Source organism: Leopardus geoffroyi, chromosome B3 (assembly GCF_018350155.1).
Source record: "Leopardus geoffroyi isolate Oge1 chromosome B3, O.geoffroyi_Oge1_pat1.0, whole genome shotgun sequence".
Taxonomy (NCBI): Eukaryota; Metazoa; Chordata; class Mammalia; order Carnivora; family Felidae; genus Leopardus; species Leopardus geoffroyi.
Genome location: NC_059337.1, coordinates 14,031,623 through 14,054,728, shown reverse-complemented (window position 1 = coordinate 14,054,728; position 23,106 = coordinate 14,031,623). Strand labels below are relative to the sequence as shown.

General features: G+C 40.5%; 1 long non-coding RNA gene across 1 annotated transcript in view; it reads right to left on the bottom strand.

Annotated features, from left to right (window-relative positions):
- Window positions 1–3,583: 3,583 nt before the first annotated feature.
- LOC123582530 overlaps window positions 3,584–23,106 on the bottom strand; it is a 42,646-nt gene continuing 23,123 nt past the window's right edge. The window contains exons 4-7 of the long non-coding RNA XR_006704430.1: window positions 10,704–10,820; window positions 8,815–9,000; window positions 4,204–4,367; window positions 3,584–3,627 (exon numbers count right to left, since the gene is read on the bottom strand). This is a non-coding gene — a long non-coding RNA (uncharacterized LOC123582530). The remainder of the gene's footprint in view (window positions 3,628–4,203; window positions 4,368–8,814; window positions 9,001–10,703; window positions 10,821–23,106) is intronic.

Genomic DNA, 23,106 nt, shown 5'->3' with positions numbered 1-23,106 from the left:
CAGGAGCCGTGAGATCGTGACCTGAGCGGAAATCAAGAGCTGGAAGCTTAGCCGACTGAGCCACCTAGGGGCCCTGGGGTTTCCATTTTTGACCAGAGCCCCGGCCTCACTATTCTGGAGCCTCATTCCTTCCAACACAGGCACTAGATTTCTAGCCGTACCTTCAAAGAAGTCCCATTGCCTTGGTGGTTCCCCAGGATCTGCCGCCCAAGCCCCATGTTTTTCTCCTTGTCTTCAGGAGCTGAGCTCCAGACCCGGGAGATGACCAGCTTCACTCATCTTCTTGGGCATCCACATGTTGACTGTTGTTGGGTTTCCCTACAGCAGACAGTTGGCATGCCTATCAGGACGAGCCTACCGCTCACTGTCATGCTCTGTTCCATCAGTTCCGTCTTTGAAAAAATGGATCCTCACTGCAGCAGGTGTGAGCAGTGATTCTTCTAAGAAAAGGCGATCTGAGGGGCGCCTGGGTGGCGCAGTCGGTTAAGCGTCCGACTTCAGCCAGGTCACGATCTCGCGGTCCGTGAGTTCGAGCCCCGCATCGGGCTCTGGGCTGATGGCTCAGAGCCTGGAGCCTGTTTCCGATTCTGTGTCTCCCTCTCTCTCTGCCCCTCCCCCGTTCATGCTATGTCTCTCTCTGTCCCAAAAATAAAATAAACGTTGAAAAAAAAAAAAAAAAAAAAAAAAGAAAAGGCGATCTGAGGCCCCTAGCTTTTCCCAGTCATAATGCTGTTTCTTCGCTTGATGTGGGGAGAAGAACTTCTCATTGAAAAGAGTCAGCTACAAATTAAGAGACATACTTTCCTGACATTTAGAAATATGCAACACGTACGAATTGAAGTAGGCAAATAAAACAGTCTAAAATTCATAGGTGATATTATCTGAACATTTCTTTTTTTTTTTTTTTTAATTTTTTTTTTTTAATGTTTTTATTTATTTTTGAGACAGAGAGAGACAGAGCATGAGCGGGAGAGGGTCAGAGAGAGAGAGGGAGACACAGAATCGGAAGCAGGCTCCAGGCTCTGAGCCATCAGCCCAGAGCCCGACGCGGGGCTCGAACTCACGGACCGCGAGATCGTGACCTGGCTGAAGTCGGACGCTTAACCGACTGCGCCACCCAGGCGCCCCAGTATCTGAACATTTCTTAATGAGATCCCCCCAACTGTAAACTTTTTAAAAACATTACCCACAATATGTATTTGTCTGTATATTATGTACATAGATATTAATGTGTATCTACACGTATATGAAACCTTACCTAAATGTATACTTTTTTTTTTTAACATTTATTTATTTTTGAGACAGAGAGAGACAGAGCATGAGCAGGGGAGGGTCAGAGAGAGAGGGAGACACAGAATGCGAAACAGGTTCCAGGCTCTGAGCTGTCAGTCCAGAGCCCAATGCAGGACTCGAACTCACGGACCTCGAGATCATGACCTAAGCCGAAGTCGGACGCCCAACCGACTGAGCCACCCAGGCGCCCCTAAATGTATACATTTTTAAAGGAAGAGCTGAAAATCGAAAAAATAATTTTAGTCCAACAGAAGATCATCTTACATGCTCCTTGTGAAGGCTCAGAGATGCACCAGCCATCCCCCATCATTTTTTTTTTTTTTTTCTGAGGGACGATCACTCAGGAAAGTTCAAAATGCATTTCTTCTCCTGCTCCTTGAAGTCACTATTCACACTCGTGTCACACTGCAGTTTCAGATGCGGTCACCTCTGCAACCCATCAATGGGCGGGGTTATCAGGCATTCAGAGAACCTGACAACTTCTGTGAACACGTATTTTTAGCAGGGTAAAAGAAGGTTAAAATTTGTGGTTGTTTCCATTTGACACACAGAGGAACCCACACAAAATCTGGCTGAGAAGAGAGAGAGTTTTCCCGATCTGTAAGATACTTATCAGAAGGACTGTGGGAAATCAAGGGAGCGATCTGGACTGTGTGTGTATGTGTATATCCGTATGTATATACACATAAATATATATAAAACACGGCTGCCTGGTCATGAGTAAGCAAGCCATGTTTCACTGGCAGCACGTGTTTAATAAAACCTTTGTGCTCGTGCCAAAATCCAGCCTGCCGGTGATGTTCATGGATTGTGTCATCCAACATTATTAGCAAAATGTGTAGTTAACCTAGTGCAAGAATTTTATCACTGCCGTGTATTTGGTACTTGTATATCAGAAAGTTTTTTATGTTCAACCCCTACAAGCTTTTTGAACAGAGAACCTGGATTTTTAAGAGTATGTTTATAGTTAACTAGAATTATTATGCCTCCATAAATTCAGGGTGGGGAAACAGCCCATGGGCTTCATTTTTAGCTCGTTGGGGCAATTGATTGGTATTTCTTTCTTCCTTTTTTTTTTTTTTTTTTTTTTCCTTCCCAGAAAGGAAAAATGAAACAAAGATCCGTGGGCTTCCCAATCTATCATCCCAGTTCAGAAACGTGCCATTTTTCTCCTTGACCAAAATGCCTCCCAGCTGCCCATTTCTGTCCTAAGCCCAAACAAATCCCAAATAGTTTTGTTCAGTGATAGGACGACATCCCCAGTCTGACAGTCTGGGTTTGGTGTTCTGCTAAATGCTCAGGATGGCATGAAATAGCCAGTGAGAAATGAAAATTCCCCAGCGACAACACAAGGGAATATTCTAGAATCTGGGGTCCCAACTGCAAAGGAATAAGACACTAGATCCACAGGACGTGTGCTTTGTCAGGCTGCATGTCTTTGCAATTGCCCTCTGTGGTACAATCACTAAGGCAAGATTTCATTTCCCCCTAAACACTGAGCATATAATAATGGCTTTCAAAAGCTCACAACATGAGTCTATAATGTTGAAAGACCAGTAAATTACTATTGATAATTCAAGAGAGATGGGATGTAGCAAGTACAACTTTAAAGGATTTTGAGTTTGAACATGGCTCCGAGGAGGCTACAATTTTGACCGTGGCTTTCCTTTCTCTACCGCACCACCACCGTCCTACATGGTTGCGAGACTGAACGAGTAATATTTGTGGCCATTGGTCAATCGTAACATTTTTATCCTTCTAGGCATTCAAGGATGAGGTTAAGTAAATGTGTTAGCCTTCCTTCCTCAAAGATGGACACTTAAAATCATTTGGAAGAGCGAAAGTCTACATGAGCAAGGTAGGCAACATTTGAACTTGATTTTGTCTAAGAAACAAACAAACAAACAAACAAAAAGATCGCATCATCAAGTAAGCTTGGAACCTAGCCAGAGCAACCAATTATAAACTTACCTGAAAATATATGCTTCCTTTCACAATCACCTAATCATGTAGAAACACTGAACATCAGAGTTGCTGAAATAAATATTTTTATCTATGTATTCATAGTCCACTGTTTGTTATTTGATTTCGTAAGTTATTTAAAAGAAAATGTTTTTTTTTTTAATTTTTTAAACTTTATTCATTTTTGTGAGACAGAGAGAGACAGAGCATGAGCAGGAGAGGGGCAGAGAGAGAGGGAGACATGGAATCCGAAGCAGGCTCCAGGCTCCAAGCTGTCAGCACAGAGCCTGATGCAGGGCTCGAATTCACGAATGGCGAGATCATGACCTGAGCAGAATCAGATGCTCAACCGACTGAGCCATCCAGGTGCCCCTAAAAGAAAATGTTTTTAAAATAGTATCATCCATTTTATCTGTATCTTATAATATATTTTTAAAAAAATTTTTAATGCTTTATTTATTTTTAAGAGAGAGAGATAGAGCATGAGCAGGAGTGGGGCAGTGAGAGAGGAAAACACAGAATCCAGAGCCTGGAGGCTCTGACCTGTCAGCCCAGAGCTCAACACGAGAACTGAGAGATTATGACGTTGGCCAAAGTTGGATGCTGAAATGACTGAGCCATCCAGGCGCCCCCATTCTATCTGTATTTTAGATCATTCCTTAAGAGAGACACCTAGAAGTGTAATTACTTGGCCAAGGGGAATGGGGAGTTTTAAGTCTCTTGATTAATAATGTAAATTGCTTTCGACAAAAACAAAGTAATTTCAGAAGAAAGAATAATTATTTCATATAAGAGGCTGAATACAAAATATTCAAAATATTTGAATAAATGACCTTACTCTCTAGAGCTTTGGCTAATAAATAAAGGGGCAAAAGGAGGTTTAGGATGAAAGAAGGAAGGAAACTGGAAATGTTTGGGTTTCTGAAGCATTTACACTAATCAACTCACCTTGCGATGAATGGCTGTGTTCATAAGGCACAATGTATCTGCTTAGCAGTTAAAATAGCCAATCATGTAGCATAGTCAAATTATTTGTCTTTGTGTTACTCGATCACGCATTTTTAGTGAAAATATTTTGGGCCAATTCTCAGCTCTCAATCAGTATTTTTGACCTTTTAATGATGAAGAATATGAGAATTTGAAGAAAGCTATTGATTCCCCTAGAAAATACACATACACACAAAGCTTTGCATCTATTATCAGGTATCCACATATCCCCAAGATATGCTTTGTGTAGTTCCTTTAGGTAGTAGTGGCTTTTGATTAAGAAACCATAAAAATATTATCAGCCCATCCTCAAAACCCTTCAGTAGGAAACTGATGGTGACCACATTTAAACGTTGCATCTGAGTATCTTTCCATTCACAACATCAGCAAATGCTACTACTTGGAAAAAATGGTAGCAACATTTGGTTGAGTGGGTCTACACATTCTGGGGACACAGATTTCTTTGAGACCTTGATGAACACAATGGAACTTTCTCCTGGGGAGAATTGCTGATACACACGATGAGCCACAACCTTAAAATAGAATTGCTGAATTCCAGTGATGAGTTCAAGGACCTTCTAAATTTTCTCCTCAGAGTCCAAAGAGTCCAGGCTCGAGGCCTTGAGTTTCATTCCCGACACCACTTCAGTTGTACAGGTGAGGAAAGGAAAGTATGGAGCGGTTAAAAGATTTATCCTTACTCATAAAAGGAGTCACTAGCCATGTTAGAATTACAATCTATATTTTTGATGCCCCCAGCTGGTGCCATTTTAGACCAATTTTACATATCAGAAAATTGAAATTCAAAGGGGGAAAATTACTTACTTTAATCATATACTGTATGATCAACCAAAAGCAAGGGAGTGATTATACCTCTAGCCTCTGGAGCTTATAGATGGCGTCCTCTCTTCGCCAAGATGATAAATTTGTGTTTGGAATATACATTTGGGAATAGATCAGTTAACCGCAGATGATCAAGTTCTTTAACTTGATCAAATAATGCATTTTTACAGAAATACATTGTGATGAACCATACGAACTCCACACTTAAGAGCTAAACAGATGTATTTGCATACGTAGACAATTCCCTGTACAGGTGTGGAGGTTAGCTTCTCAGTACGTTACCCAATTTGCATTGGCAAATATGAACAGACTTGTCATTGATAGCTTTGCCTTCTGCACTTGAAAATTTGACCCTTCCAGTTCCGAAATATACAATAATCACCTTGTTTAATTTTTGAGTGTGTAATGTCTACAACCAGCAAAGTTCTTTAAGTAAATTGAACGCCTATTTTGGTTATCTCCTAGGACCACTAATTTGGAAAAAAAAAAAAAAAAAACAAAAAACAAAGCATATAAAATGGAGACGTAAAAATATCCCAATTTGGTGGCGTCTTTTACATATCCTGGTTTCCAATTTGGTGACCCTACAATGAGATGCCACAACTCGTCTGGAAATTCACCTTCCTGAAGCCAATATGTCAATAAATATGTAGACACACAGATCCACAGACCATCCCCTGCCAGCTGTTAAATCATACCATTGCTCTCAAAATCATCAGAGGCAATTTAACCAAATGGAAGGTGGCCATTGGGCAATTCTTTTCCAGGCCTTTAGAAAAATACAGGTCAGTGCTTATTAAAGGAGTATCTTCTTGCATGGTGATTGCTCGACTAATTTCGTATTCATAATCCCTGGTTCTGTCTTTCAAGAAAAGGCTGAATCCCAGCCTACCGAATCAGTACACAGAGGGATAAATTAAAACTTGGAACTATGCTAGGGGCCTCCAGGGTTGGGACTTCAGGAAAGTCAGGGCAGGGAGCAGAGAGGTCATCCGTAACTGAGCTAGGTTCCTTTTTCTTTCCTGCTAGATATATTTAAGGGGCCTATTTTCTTAAATACCCACTTCCTCCACTCAAGATGACTTTTGCATCCATTTCAGAACTTGAAATAGAATGGAAAAGTACTTCTCAGGACTCTATCAATCGTCCTGCTGCTGGACAAAAAAAAAAAAGGAAGAAAAGGCTTAAGTACAAGGAATGCCTCTTTAGTTCAGTTTAAAATCAGCTCCTGTTGCTACGAATGAACTAAACTGGCCACGAGTATGTTTCAGCGATCATATGCTTCTTTCTACAGAGCTCATCCAAGCCTACCTCGAATTGACCCTAATTAAGTGGGCAGACAGAACAACGGACTACTGATGAGGAGGAATACGACTTTGACGATCATGTCTCGCTTGACCAGATTGTGTGATCTTCGGTGAAACTTTTGTTGTACATAGAAAGGAGAGAAAGAAGGTACTCTTTGCTTTTGCACGTAGAGGTACGTGTCACCATACATCAGACGTCCAGCTCTCTAGGCTTAGACCAATAATGGAAAGGGAAAAGTCAGGTAAGCGAAACAGCCAAGGTTTGAATCCTAGCAACGTGATGATCCTGAGTAAATAGTTTTTCCTCGATGAGCATAAGTTAACTCGTTTGTAAAATGGAGCCAGTGGGGCCCCCACACGCTAGATATTCAGTCAATGATACCCATTATCCTTGAAGATTAGGAGGCCCTTTTTTTTTTCTATTTTCATATAAACTTGGGATATATTACAGCCTGGAGTTTGGCAGAACTGAGATAACAGACTTAAGTCCCAAATGCAGGAGAGAACCAAAGTGCTTCCAAAAGATTTGAGAGTTGCCATTACTATGTATCCCCATCCGCATCCCCTTAATACTGTAAATGAGGTCATTGCGCAGCTCCCAAGAATTGTCTATGAAGATGTTTGGAAAAAGCACTCCTGGGAGGTCCCTCGCCACTTGATAGTGAGACGTTCTGCAAGGGACACGAAAGTTCCTTTTTGGTGCAGGGACAGTCACAGGTTTTATAACATGGGTGACAGAATCAGTTTGACACAGTGCGAAGGAGATGGTGTCTCATTTCTCTGTGACAAAAGTCAAGTATTTCATTTACTTAATCTCCGAAGAAAAAGTCACTCATTTATTTTTTTGACTTAAAAGAAAAACCACCTAAAATGTAAGTTTTAGAGAGAATATTTTCCAGCAGGTAGCAGAAAACAGCATAGGCTGGTTTAAGCCAGCCTTCAAGCACAATGATTTATTTGAGCTGAGCAATTTTCCATATAATCATGCTTAATATACATTTTTTGGTTGTTGAGATACTACTGCTGGATGAACATGTATACATTTCCAAATTCAAATAGAAAAACTATAAAATATGATTCAAGCCATATGTTTTCTTTCTTTCCTTTAAAAAATTACGTACATAAAATAAATTGGGGGGCATAGATTCATAGAGGCCTGTATACATTTTATTCAAAAATATTTTTAAAGAGCCAGGTGACGCCTGAAACAAGGCTTTTGTAACACTCCCAAGAGATCCAGGTGACCTTAGCATTCTGCTCCACCAGCCGTGAGGCTGGAAACCTTGGGCAATCCAGCTGGTTCCAGTATGATTTCAGAGCTGGCAGACCCAATTAGGGACATTTCTCCATCTGCTGGTGAGGTTGCTGGTCTAGTTATCACGGACCATAATGTACAGGGTGCACGTGAAGTGGAGAAAACCACTGGAAACCTTGCCTGCTGCCCCACCCAGTCTTGATGCATCAGTTCAGTATGGAAAACATGTTAAAATATGGAGTCTGACCCCAATTCAGAATTCTCAAACCCCCTCCTCTACAAACACATTTATGTCATCGTTATCGTTATCATCATCGTCGTCGTCAACTTCATGGTCAAGGTCATCATCCTTACCGTCTACTGCGTGCCAGGATCTTCCAGGTCTCGCCACGTCTTACACCAATTAGGTCTCCAAGCCACCCTGTGAATTAAATATCCCCAGAACAGCGAAGAAGAAACTGACATCTAGAGGAAGCCTTTTGTATTGGACGGTCTTGAATAAGATGGAGACATGGTTGCTCTTTTCACGCAAATTCACGTTGTTTGTTTCCACTCATTTTTTATTTTTTATTTTATTTTATTTTTTTAAATTTTTTTTTCAAGGTTTATTTATTTTTGGGACAGAGAGAGACAGAGCATGAACGGGGGAGGGTCAGAGAGAGAGGGAGACACAGAATCTGAAACAGGCTCCAGGCTCCGAGCCATCAGCCCAGAGCCCGACGCGGGGCTCGAACTCACGGACCGCGAGATCGTGACCTGGCTGAAGTCGGACGCTTAACCGACTGCGCCACCCAGGCGCCCCTCCACTCATTTTTTAAACAGGCACGGCAAGTGCCTTCCACACACATACCAGTCACAGCGTGGCCAGGTAGTCAGAGGTCTTCCTGTATAATCCACTGATCTGGGTTAAAATCCCAGCTCCGAGGGGCACCTGCGTGGCTCAGTTGGTTCAGCATGCGACTTCAGCTCAGGTCATGGTCTCACAGTTTGTGGGTTCAAGCCCCCCGCGCTGGGCTCTGTGCTGACAACTGGGAGCTTGGAGCATGCTTCAGATTCTGTGTCTTCTTCTCTCTGCCCTTCCCTGCTCACACTCTGTCTGTCTGTCTGTCTCTCTCCCTCTCAAAAAGAAACATTTAAAAAAAAAAAATCCCCAGCGCTGATATTTACCTACTGACTGATTGACTTTGGGCATGTGGCTGTTAACTTCTTTTGAGTTTCATATTTCCCATTTAAAGATGAGAAAACTTAGACCTTCTTAATACTAAACATAACAGTGCCTCAAACAGGATAGGTCTCAATAAAGCAGTTTGGTTGCTATTTGACCTTCTTGTGAGTGAAGATCCACAGTTCTCTCTGAGAAGAAAGAGAGACGGTCATTGACAAGAACTTTTACAAACACAACTACTTTTTATTCACTTGCTTAAAAACAATGGACAGGCCTCCGAATGGTAACTCTGAAGGAGCTGAGGGAAAAATTATCAGTCTGGTGCCATTAGGATGTCTCCATTCAAAAGAAGCCAGAAGGCCCTGCTCTAACATGTCCCCTGGGTTAGAGGGTAATTCTGCTTCTCAGTAACCCACTCATTCCCCAGAGCCCATTTACAAAACCCGAGGCCCGACCGGGCTGCTGCCCCAGGAATCTTCCCATTTCTGGAAAATGGGGATGGACATCATCAAAATTCATCTCCCCAGAGGGAAGAAGCCCAGTGGTAGGTCTTTTGCCTTTTAAAGTGAACAAAACAAAACAAAACAAAACAAAACATATTTTTACTATTGGCGAATATGTTTTTGCCAGTTTGCACTTGGGAAGGCATACATACATAAATAGGGAGTTTCCTTTCCCCTGAATAATTAGGAGAAAAACATGTAGCTTTCGGTCAGGGCACATCTGCTTCAGTTTTCCAGTTGTGTATTTAAAGGGAAAGTTGTCGGAAGGAAGCCATTCCTTTTGTGTACCCGCTCTATGTCAGAATCCTTATTCGCTGTGATACATACAAACATTTCACACCATCCTCTATAAAAGGTATTATTATTTCCATATGGTAACAACAACAATTTTATTTGGCATTCATAATCATTGTATTTGCAAATAAATGTGTTTGTGTGTATTTTTAATTCGGACTTGCACTCACAAGGCATTTGATATGGCTCATCCCTGATTTCCAAGATGGGGAGACTCGAAAATGTTAAACGCCTTGCCTTATCGGATGGTACCTGCCCAGGGACACGGAAGGCTAAGTGTTACAGCCGGGACTTTTGGGGTCCAAGATCCATTCTCCTCCCCACTGTGTACCACTTCCTTATCAGTGAACGTCTAAGCTGCTCAGATTTCTGTTCCTTTAATCCAGAAAGCACGCTGGCAGAGCTAAGGAAATTCTGTTTGATCTGTTGTAAGCGTTACTTGCACATTAATACCAGGCCTCGCAAGCAGGATTTATTTTGATCGCTGGACTCACCAGGACATTTGAGGAATGGAATGTTGGGTTGAGCGTCGGTTAAGGAGACCAGAATAGAACCTGGTGCTTCAGAGCTGGACGGGGCTTTGCGGATTGACAGGTCCAGGGCATTTAACCTTGGGTGATTTCTAATGGCCACATGACTCCTTTGCAGGTAAGCAGGCTTAACACAAGCGGGGGGTTGAAATGTGTGTCATTGGGCTTGCCTGCCTGCCTGCCTTTCTGCCATGGACCATAAGAAGAGTTTCTGCCCCTTCCACCCGGGCCCCAGAAGAATTATATATGGAGCAGAACAGAGCCCGAGCCATAACAAGGCAGGAAGCATAGCCCAACTGGATCCGCTGCCTGAAGCAGAACAGCCCAGCTGACCCCAAACCGACCCTCAGCGGAACTGCAGACACAAAAGAAATAAATGCTTTATTGCATCCTCCACGATTTTGTGGCCATTGTTCTGCAGCAGAGGAAGACCGGCAGAGCCCCTGAATATATTTTTTGATGGCAAAGTAGAAAAGCCATAAAATGGGGAACCATAGCCGAGTCTAATGTTTGTAAATCTAAGGATTTAAAGATAAATTAAAAAAACAAAGGTTTCCAGAATACCTGCTTGGTACTGTTCTGTAGAAATTAAACCTCCGAAAGTACCGAAGCTACGTGAAGAGGTGGACGGAGGGCTAAGAGTCGCCGTCTCCCGTTATAATGATGTCGTTCACTCGAGCACTGAAAAAACAAACAAAAAAAGAGCTCTCATTTGTTCATTAATCTATTCAACAAACTGCTATTAAGCGTCCGAGGCAGCAGGTAGTGGGGTTTTTCAGGATGAGCAGCCCAGGTGCCAAAGTGAGCTCTCAGCTTAAAAGCGAGACGGGTTCACACAAACAATAGGTGTACAATGCGAGACGAGGCTAGAAGGGACACGTGAACGGTGTAGATTGTGAAGAAGGCTTTTAAATAACAATAGCTGAAAAGGATTGTGTACTAGGCAAATCCAGAGCTGATCTGTGCGCTTTGTATCAACTGGCCCATTTCATCTTCAAAACCCTCTGAAATGAAATAGACATCGCTAACACTGTTTCCATTTCACAGACGAGAAAACGGAGCTCCGCACAGGTTGAATCACCCGTCCTGGGTCAGGTATCACGTAATGAGAGTGTGCATTATTTGAGCTGGCGCAGGGCCACTCCAGACCCCCCAGCCTCCTGACCAGCACACCCCAGCTAGAGATTAGGTTATACCTGAGCCGATTCTTAAATGACACATGGAGAGGGCCGCAGTCATTAGCCAGGCTATTGGGGTACCGCCTTGTAGACAGAGCTAGCTGGCCAGACTCCACATCCACAGGGCTGTGTAACCCTGGCTCGATTCGTATGGATGTCGGTATTTACAGGAACCCAAAGCCCTCTCTTCTTGGGGATCGAGCTAAATGGACCAGCAGCCCGTCTCTCCTTATTCACAGATAACTCTGACTCACACATTTTCCATCCCTCACCTTCTCTTTACCCTAGGAACCTGCAATGGCCACGTGAGTGGACAGCCAGCATCCTTACTCGGAGCTCTGGGTGTCAAGTCCAACAGCTCTTAACTCTAGTCCATCAATACTCTAGGATGACCTTAACTTTGACTTTTTCGCTATCAGAAACCGTGCTACCCGTTAAACCTTAACTATCTCATTCTCTGACCACAAACTCTGGTTCTTATAGCTTTCTAGATCTCTCCGGCTTCCACTCAATCTGCACACAATACCATGGCCCTCCGCACCTCAATTTCTTAATTTCTTCTCGTCTGTCCCAAATTTCGTTTCTTGCTCTCCTACACAGCCTGACTAATGAGGTGTATTTCATCAGTAACAAGTTCGTCACCTTGTCTCCCCACAATACCCGCCCAACGTATCTAAGTCAGTGAATCACTTATGGACCATTGTGTCTGACTCCAGACTTGTGACTTTTAAACCCAACTAGATTTTGGACCATTCAAGGGGCGATATAGGTGTACTGAGTTCTCTCTCTCTTCTTGAGAGCAGTTATTCCAAAGTTTTAGGTGTGCCACATGTGTGGCGTTGTTCTTGACTTTCTTGTAGCAAATGATCTCATCTGGTACTCTTTGGGGAAAATAGGAGACTTCAGGCTTGAACTCTTTAACCACCTGTTCTTATACCTACAAAACCCATTCCTTTCATTTTCACCCCGAAGAAAGAGGAACTTCTACCTCTGTCCAAAGCTCATCTTCCATTTTCACGTTGGAGTCTACGTTTTCGGATCTTTTTTGAAAACTCATGCCATCAATGATCTTGGCCCTCTCCTTTACCCTAAACATTTTTTTTTTCTCTTTGTTGGGTCTTTTCTTTCCAACGTAGACATGTACTAATGTTATGGCTATACTTTAAAACATAATGTAAATAAAACCTTATTGTACCCTATGATACCTTAAAGAAATAATTACGCATTCTCTTCCCCTTTGTACTCGGACCTCTTAGAAAAGAAGTCAACCTTTGCTCTGTTCTTCAGTCCATGACCCACTAAATCAAGCCAAGTTATCACATCACTACCCTGAAACTGCTCTGACCAAGTCACCCAAGACTTCTGAAGGCAAATACACAGAGTACTTTTCAATTCTTTTTTGACCTCTCACTGGTTCTCAAACCGCCACCCACTTCTTCTCCTAGGCTACCATCACAGGGCACCTCTTTGTTTAGCCTCCTGACTCTTTCCTGATTCTTCTTTCTCCTTCTGCTTCTTAGATTCCTCATCATTTTTATTCTCATTAAAAAAAAAAAATCTGTTGATTCTGCTCACCCCCTCCTCCTTCTTCTCCTTTCTTCTCCTTCCCCTTCCCCCTCCCTTTCTCCTCCCCTTCTCTACTAATGTCTACTTTATATTCTACCAGAGTTTCAACTCCTTGGAGTCATCATGCTGATGACGTTTTTTCCCTTTCTTTTAGCATCTATAGTGTAGTAACTAAGAATGCAGACTCAGGCGTCAAATTATTGCATTTACGTTACGGCTCAACTCCTTCAGAGCCATGCAACCATGGGGAAGTCACTTCTCTATTTTACTTTTTAATCATTTTAAACAGATGTAATTTGTTTGTTTCAAAAATTAAGTGAGTTAAAATCTGTAAAGCACTTAGAAATTTCTGGAACATACTACACATCAAGTAAGTTGTAGCTATTATTAAATAACTGTCCAGAAATCCAATTCTATATTCAAAAACCACTTACTGCCCCCCAGATGTCCCGTAAGTACCTCAAAATCTTATCCAAAGCTCAACTCATCACATATTTTTACCACAAAATCTCTCCCCGTGGCTACTTGGTCTGAAAACTTTGCATCACTGTTTTCAGATAAGAAACCGGGTCTTGTTGTTTGCTGAGATTTTTCTCTCAATCTTCCTCTCCATCTTCCAATGGTTACCAAGTCCTATTATTTCTACTATTACATTTCTCTCCAGTCTGCCTCTTACCTTGCCTCCTACTACCATTGTGTAATGCAGGTTCACACCTCCGATGTGTGTGTTGTGTATGTTGGAAGAGTAGAGGTCTGGACCATTACAACTAATATCCCTTGACCGGGTCCATTCTTCTATGCATTATTCCCTTGGCACTCAAGGTATGCTTTTATTTATTTATCTTTAATTTTTTTAATGTTTTATTTATTTTTGAGAGAGAGAGAGAGAGAGAGAGAGAGAACACGTGAGCAGGGGAGGGGCAGAGAGAGGGAGACAGATGATCCAAAGCAGGCTTTGGGCCGACAGCCCCAATGGTGGGCTCGAACTCACGAACTGTGTGATCACGACCTGAGCTGAAGTCGGATGTTCAACCGACTGAGCCACCCAGGCACCCATCAAGATATTCTTTTAAAACAACAAACAGGGGCGCCTGGGTGGCGCAGTCGGTTAAGCGTCCGACTTCAGCCAGGTCACGATCTCGCGGTCCGTGAGTTCGAGCCCCGCGTCGGGCTCTGGGCTGATGGCTCAGAGCCTGGAGCCTGCTTCCAATTCTGTGTCTCCCTCTCTCTCTGCCCCTCCCCCGTTCATGCTCTGTCTCTCTCTGTCTCAAAAATGAATAAAACATTAAAAAAATTTTTTTTTAAACAACAAACAAATTCATGTTACTCCTCTGCTTGAATTCCTTCAAGAGCTCTTCATCAACATCAATGTGATGCCCATACATTCGAAGCCCCCACCTTGATATAAACACTGGTGACCACCTTTCCAGCTTAAACTCCTACCGAGCCCCATTGTGCTCCACAATTCAGCAAAACCCTACCACTAGCATAGCATTATTTGGGTTATTTTTCAAATCCCTTTTTTCCCCACCTACAATGTAGGCTGTAAGTGGTATAATCGGAGGCTTCTAAGACCCAGCCTCAACGACAGAGCTCTAAACATGCAAGACAAAAAAGTAGATTCAGATAAAAGGAAAGCCTGGATGTATTAAAACAGTCGTGAGACGGGGCGCCTGGGTGGCGCAGTCGGTTAAGCGTCCGACTTCAGCCAGGTCACGATCTCGCGGTCCGTGAGTTCGAGCCCCGCGTCAGGGTCTGGGCTGATGGCTCAGAGCCTGGAGCCTGTTTCCGATTCTGTGTCTCCCTCTCTCTCTGCCCCTCCCCCGTTCATGCTCTGTCTCTCTCTGTCCCAAAAATAAATAAACGCTGAAAAAAAAAAATTAAAAACAGTCGTGAGAGTTAAATCATCTAATTACCTAAGGCTAAAATTCTTTCTGCATTCTTGTAATCTTTTTACCCAATTTCCCCCATTTAGCAGAGAACTTTTTTTTTGAAGATGAATCCTCATTTGCCTCCCCACCTCATTTTAGAGCTTGATTCACATTCATTACTGTATTTGGCAATTCCTTCCCAAAGCTCTGCTTAAAATACATTGATTATGGACATTGCAATAGTTATCTTCATTTTTTTTTAAGTCACAGATTGATTAAAAAAAAAAAAACAATGAACGATATTATCAGTGCAATCCTCTAATTTTCCTGTGTGTGTGTGTGTGTGTGTGTGTGTGTGTGTGAGTTTGCCTTTACTAACTTTTAAAGCTATATACATTTATCACATTTGTAATAAGAAAAAAACAATGTCTAAAAATGAAACAATTACCAAGCAGTCGACAACTTATAATATGTAATGGAATCTACACGCACGTTCTCTGAGCATAAAACACTTGGAGTTAAGTGCTAACTGAATGTAAATGTGGAGACACCTGCTAGTTAAATGGGTACCTTAATACAGACCTCCTGGGGATTTGCTATATTCTTGCCAGATGTAACTTTCAGATTTTCCCTCCAGCCTAGATAGCACCACCATTGATGAAACACATAGAAGAATCAGCCATATGACTCTGGAGCTCTCTCAGTATCAGTGTTGATAGAATTACGTTGGAACTTCACTCTCTGTAACAAGATTTGAGGAATCTTCCCACATCTCCGTGTGCATGATTGTTTTAAGTTTTTCATTTTTGGCTTCAAGCACGCAGGCTTTCTCCGTCTTTTCTTTTCCCAACAAGTTCCCTGGCTCTGTCCCCACGCACCTCTCTATTTATCTCTACAAATGCTACCGCTTTGTTTATGGTATAGGTGACAAGACACAAACCAGGGATTGGGAAGAGTCAGTGGGATGGGGGTGACTCGAAGTTGCCTTTTAGGAAATGTGCTGTAACTAACATTTGCATCGGGCATTTGGGAGCCCCCTCATCTTGTGCTATGTGTGAATTCCAGTCGGGTGATTCATCCTGACATGGGAGTTCTTTGCTGCTTCTATTCGGCAAAAATGTGAGAATGAGGGGAGAAGTTTCTCATTCCTTCTGACTTCTCTAGGCAATCTTTATTTGTTCCCATAGCCATGAAAGAGATTTTCCGATGAGAAACGTTGCAGTTATGACATAACAACTCCATGTTTCACAACCCAACTGCTCTCCTTGTTACGCTTCCCACCCTTATTTCTCACAATTCAAAGTAAATTGTGAGATTACTAGTACAATTAAGGCTCTGGAAAGAGGAAAACTGTGTATTATGGCCTTGATAACCCTTTATGGAGAGCAAGTCACAACTCTGCCACAAATTCCAATTTTAGAGTGGGGTTCAACAATAGTAGCGAAGAGAAGAAACACAGGAAAGCAGATACGTGTTTTAAAATCATCTTGACCAGAAATGTTTATCTAGACACGTTAGGCTCCTGCAAGATGTCTATCACCTCCTCCTTCCATATATTCCAGTTCGGTCAGAATAGCCCTTATCTATTATCTAAGTACTATTACAACCTTATTTTGGAAAGGTCTCCCTGGTCACACGTACCTTAAGCTGGAGAGGAAGGCAACTGATTGCATTTTTTTTTTTAACTGAAGTAGTTTCTGTAGAACAATACAAATTATATTTATACCATCGCTTGCAAAGATTAAGTTACATGGAATTGTCACATCTGCTGGGCTTGAGGTCGAAAATGTCTCTGTTTAGCGGCCAGTGTGCCGATTTCACTACCCAGTAAAGCGACGTGTAAAAGGGAAAACTCAAACTGCTAAAGCAAGGAATCCATCTCGACATTAAATATTTTGAATTAAGACACCAGTAAAACCTTGGATTGCAAGTCACTTGTTCTGCTAGTGTTCCGTGAGACAAGCAAACATTTCTAACAAATTTCAACTTGATAAACGAGTGATGTCTTGTAATACAAGTCGTTCATGAGGCCAAAGGACGCATGATCACCACTGAGCCAATGGTTCCTGACATTCGTTTTGCTATACAAGGGCTTTGGATGACAAGCATCTTTCTGGAACGAATTATGCTTGCAAACCAAGGTGATATGTACTAGTATTTGTACACGATCTAATTTCAAGTGAGTACATAAAAGTATTAAGAACGTGCGGTCCTTCGCTTACAGAGCTGCTGTAATAGAGAAAACATTACTAGGAATTTTTCATGTCCAACATTTCATCCCACTATTCTTACTAGGTGATATCTCTCCAAGCCATACCCCTTTTGTATTTCCATTTCCATTCTCGTTCGTTTAGAATTTCATCATCTTTTCTAGTATTACCAGCTCTCTATCTTACCTACCGGCCTTGAATCAAACTTCCTCAGCTCTTTGTACAACCACCAAAACTACTCTTATGCCTGAACTAATTCACCAGATTAACAAGAAATTTTTAGCTGAAAATGACAAAAAGCCCAATTTAAAAGTATCTAAACTAAAAAGGAAATTTATTGAGCCATGCAAATAGGAACTGTAAATAGTTAATACAGATGTGGCTCTCAAGCTACTGTTTACTAATCAGGAATGCATCACTTTCTTAATTTCATGACCTTAATTAACTATGTTTGCCTTATTGCTCAGATAGAGTCTCTTGGTGAGGTAAAAAGAAGGTCTCAAGAACCGTGGCATAGAAGTCCACTCTACTAAGCACATCATTAGAAAAATGGGAGGTTTTCCTTAATATATTTGGGGAAAAACCAACAAACAAGTTTTTAGGAAAGATTATGGTTAGTTCTGCTTAGGTTACGTTTCATCCGTGAATTATTAAGTGTAATGTCCAGGGGAAGGGGACTCTTCAAATGGATTAATCTGGATTGAGAACGCAAACTCTATCAAATATCCAGTGTACAATGAAAAATTAGCAGACACGTAAAGAAACAATACAATATGAGGTAGCAAAAAAACCAACCAAACAAAATTGGCAATAAAAACATGTTACAAGTGTTCCAGGTATTGGTGTTATGAAGCATACAGCTTAAAATAACTATTTATTATGTTCACGGAGATAAAAGACATAACGAAAAAGTTAGGCAAAGAGCTGAACGTTATAAAATTTTTTTTTAACATTTATTTATTATTGAGAGAGAGAGAGACAGAGCACGAGCAAGGGAGGGACAGAGACAGGAAGACACAGAATCTGAAGCGGGCTCCAGGCTCTGAGCTGTTAGCACAGAGCCTGACGCGGGGCTCGAACTCATGAACCACGAGATTGTGACCTGGGCTGAAGTCAGAAGCTCAGCTGACTGAGCCACCCAGGTGCCCCAAGAGCTGAACGTTATAAAAAGAACCAAATAAAAAATGTAAATTAGATTAATAACTTGATTGGTTTAACAGGAGACTGGACACAGCTAAAAAGAGAATTAGGGCACTGGATATTACTTTAGAAGGACATATACAGAATTAAGCCTGGAGAAACAAAACACTGTCAAATGAGAGAGCGAGGTATTTATAGGATACAGTAACAAAGTTATAAAATGTGTGGGCTAACATCTCAAAAAGATAAAAAAAAAAAGAATAGGTCACAAAACTAATTGAGGAAATAATGGATGTGAATTTTCAATATTCAGGAGAGATATATAGCATAGAATTACTATCTTATTTACTCTAATATTAGTGTAGTGGGATAATATGTACAGGATAAGTAGTATAGTAGTAACTAAGTAAGTAGTAAGTAAGTAAGTAGGATAGGTAGTCGTTATGTGGCAAAAAAAAAAGATTGCAGATGGGTTCTCAGTAATGCAGAAACGAAAAGCAGTAGCAAGATGATGAGACGGTGAGCAAATAAAGATCATTACAGTGCATATTTAACAATAATAATATCTTTTTGATTTTAAAGTATAAATTATTAAGGGTCGCCTGGGTGGCGCAGTCGGTTAAGCGTCCGACTTCAGCCAGGTCACGATCTCACGGTCCGTGAGTTCGAGCCCCGCGTCAGGCTCTGGGCTGATGGCTCAGAGCCTGGAGCCTATTTCCAATTCTGTGTCTCCCTCTCTCTCTGTCCCTCCCCTGTTCATGCTCTCTCTCTGTCCCAAAAAAAATAAATAAACGTTGAAAAAAAATTTTAAATAAAGTATAATTTATTAAAATATAACAAAATTTGTGTACTTACGCTGTAGGAAGGTAAAAACAACTAATAGTGTGATTTCTATGGCAACTATCAAAAAAAGTAAAAGGCACAATTTCCAAGCTTAGAGAAAGAAAAGTTGGATTAATAAAAAAATAACTAGATAAATAACTAATAAAAAATAAAAAGGTAAAGACACAGAGTAGAGAAATGGAATTAGTAAAATGATACGTTTAATCTCAATATATCAGAAGTTATATTAAATGTAAATTGATTAAGTTATTTGATTAAAATAAAAAGACTATTGGACCACTCAAAAAAATCCTCAAAATCAATGTCTGTGCTGGGTACAAGAGACATCTAAATTGTCAGAACAGAATATTTAAAACCAAAGAATAGAAAAAAGATGTACAATGCAAACACTAACTACAAGAAAACTATCGTGCTATGTTAATATCAGAAAAAGTACACTTTATAGGAGTATTAACAGATTGAGAAGGACAATCCATAATAATAAAAGTGCCCGTTAAATGGGATCATATAATAGTCTCAAGTTGTCAGAATCACAATGAAAAGTAGAAAAATCCAGAATCACAGCGAGTGAATTTATTAAATCTCTCTCAGTCACTGATAACGGAAGTAGGCAACCAAAAGTACCATAAGAATATAAAAGTCTGACTTACATTATTGAAAGATTTGTCAAAATTTTGCAAAAAATGTCCATATAGTGCATCGCAAAGCAAGCGTCAACAGAATTTTAAAAAAATTGAAATCATGGAATATAATCTGAATATAATGTTATTAAACTGGGAGTGAAGAAGAACAACAAAAATTGAGACCTCCATATGTTTGAAACCAAGAAATATAATTCTAACTAATCCATGGGTAAAAACGAAATGGCAATTAGAAAAAATATACTGAGTAATAATTAAAATTCTACATATAACAGATGTTGTATTACATGTTTTAGTACAACAAATTGCTTCAGTTTCAGCCGTTAGGGACTCTTCCAGGTTGGCTTTGGTGTCCCTGTGACATTTCCCAGTCCCATCCTTTCGCTTATTAAGCATTTCCTTATTTTCTGGCACTACAGGAGGCTCCAAGGCTCAGCTGTGTTTTTCCTGTCCCCGTTCTAGAAACATCAATTTCACCAAGGTGCTCTGCACCTAACTTTCTGTGAGACATAATTTTTATTGAGTAAAATGAACAAAGCTTCATTGTACAGCTCACTGAATGTTTCACCTATACATACATTTGTAACTTCTTCCTAGTTCAAGATACAGACTTCATCACTCTGGAAATGACTCTCAGACCCTTTCTCAAGCACAAACTCCCACTATTCTAACATCTGTCACCCTGTTTCATTTTGCTGGTGCTTGAGTTTCATCTAAATGGAACCACAGGGGCACCTGGGTGGCTCAGACAGTCGAGCGTCCGACTTCGGCTCAGGTCATGATCTCACAGTTTGTGAGTTCGAGCCCCATATCGGGCTCTCTGCTCTCCGCATGGAGCCTGCTTCAGATCCTCTGTCCCTCTCTCTCTGTCTCTCTCTCTGTACCTCCCCTGTTCTCTCTCTAAAAAATAAATAAATATTAAAATAAATAAATAAATGGAATCATCGAGTTTGTACACTTTTGTTTCTGGCTTCTTCCATTTAATGTAATTTACTTAACATTATCAATAGTTTTATTGCCAGGTTATCTTCTCTCATGTGTGTATAGCATAATTTGTTATCCTCTCTCTTGTTGACAGACAGTTAGGCTCCTTCCTTTGTTTTGTGTTGGTTTTTCGCCATTATGAATAAATGTGACTAGGGTGTCTGTTGGTAGACATTGACCCTCGCTTAATATAATGTTTTGGAGATGCAGCCGCCTTGTTAAATGTATCAGCTAGTTTATTCCTCGTTAACGATGACGGACTCGTATTACGTTCTGCGCATGCACCAGAATTTGTTTATTCATTCACCCATAAACGAACTATGTCAATTTTGAGCGATTATAATTAAAATGTTACAAACATTCACGTACGGCCATTTGTGTGGATATGTTTTAGTTTCCCCTCTGTGAAAATCTAGGCGGGGGGATTCCTGGGTCATACGGTAAGAAGTTGCCCAAGGGTCTTCCAAAGTGGCTGATTTCTTCTTTCTTTCTCACCAACAAAGCTGGCATTCCAATTGTCCCACATTCGTGCCAGTACTTAGTGTCATTTTCTTAACCATTGTAAGCCACGTGAAGCAGTATCTCATTGTGGATTTAATTTGTATTTTCTTAATGACTAATGACTTTGAACAGCTTTTCTGGTGCTTATCGTTATTTCTGATTTCATAAAAGCATTTGCTTAAATCACTTGCTCGTTTTTGTACTGGATTGTTTTCTTACTGTGAACCTTTTTTTTTTTTTTATTGTGAGCATTCATTATAAATTTTGAATACTGGTTATGTAGCAGATTTGTGTTGTAAGTATCTTATCCTGGAATGTTACCTATCTTTCATTCCAGTAACCGTGTCTTTGTAAAAGCGAATGCTTCTAGTTTTGAAGTACAATGCATCGATATTTTCTTGTTTGTTTCCTGATTTTTTGCTTCCCAAGAATGCTTCGCCCGACATAAAGTCACAAAGATTATCTCCGACTTCTACAGATTACTGGTGAGGAATATGGAAGGCTTTAAGAGTAATTTTGGAGTTTCCTATTTCTCCATTCAGGACTATTAGTTTTTGCTTCATGTGTTTTGAAGCTCTATTAGGATCCTACAGAGGATAAAAGGAAAAAACCAATGATATATACCACATGTGGCTTTTCAGGTTGACTATTATATATAATATATATATAATATATTACATATTATACAATTATATATTTAATATATATATTATATATACACATATACACATTATACACACACACACATATATACACATATACGTGTGTATATACATACACATATGTTGTTGTCGAAAGGGTAACGTATCCTGAGGATAATGTGAGTTTCATGTTTGCGACATTACCAGATTCTGTCCTGCGCATCTCCTTCCTTGGCTGCTTTCAAGGTATCTTTTCCTGTCATCCATTGCATCTGTAGGACAGCAGCTTTTAGTGAGCTTGGTGGGTCTTTTACGAATTGCCAATACAGCGGGGACATCCCTAAGCGTGTGGCTGGTATCAGAAATGAAGTCAGCCATTTGTGGGCTATTTCCTCTAACTTGGTAGCCAGACCCAAACTTCCCGCAGTTGGATCGGAAATTCGGTCCAAACGTAGTAGTTTGTAGTCTCTGTCCTCAACCTCACAGCTCAACCGATTCCAGGGGCAGGGTCTTATATCATTCTCATTATCTACCTAAAGAAAGGTCAGGATTGTTTCCTGGCTTCTATGAGGAATACACCACATTTGGCGGTAAATACAAGTGATTTATGTACTTCGAAAACTTTCAGCCGCATAGCACATTACACAACTACTGAGATACTCTGTTTTCTTTTATGTTCTTGTTACATTATTTTTATAGGTATATCCCATCAAATACAGGGCATTTTAAAGAATATTATTAAGTTCTTTTCCCAAAAAAGCTGTACCCACTTATATCACCATCAGCAATGTACGTACAAGCCTGCTGATTGCACCACATTCTGTCATATTATTTCAAATTCATAACATGATGGAAATAAAGTACGAAATACATTTTTGATTTGGTTATCATATTAAGCACTGTTTCATGTTTATTGACTGTATGTCTTCCATAGGACATCTGTTTATGTGCCTTACCTGTTTTTCCTTTGGATAAACAGTTTATTTTCTGATTGACTTTAAAGCTCTTTAAATTCAATGTATTGCCATTCGTCTGTCAACATTATTGTAACGAGTTTCCAAGTTATTCACTTGATTTCAGTTCCTTTACCTTGGTAAAATATAGAACTATGTAAGAAAAAGATTTATATATTTAAATATATTTTATGTTCTCATCGAGGATTTCTTTGGCACAGAAATTTCACTTTTATGAAGGTTTTCTAAATAAAACAATTAGAAAATAAATCTGTTATGTGCAAAGATGATGATCACAATGATGCTCTTTTAGATGAATGCCACCTAAATGCCCCCATCTAGGGTAATGTTAAAAAAAAAATTTTTTTTAACGTTTATTTAGTTTTGAGACAGAGAGAGACAGAGCATGAACAGGGGAGGGGCAGAGAGAGAGGGAGAC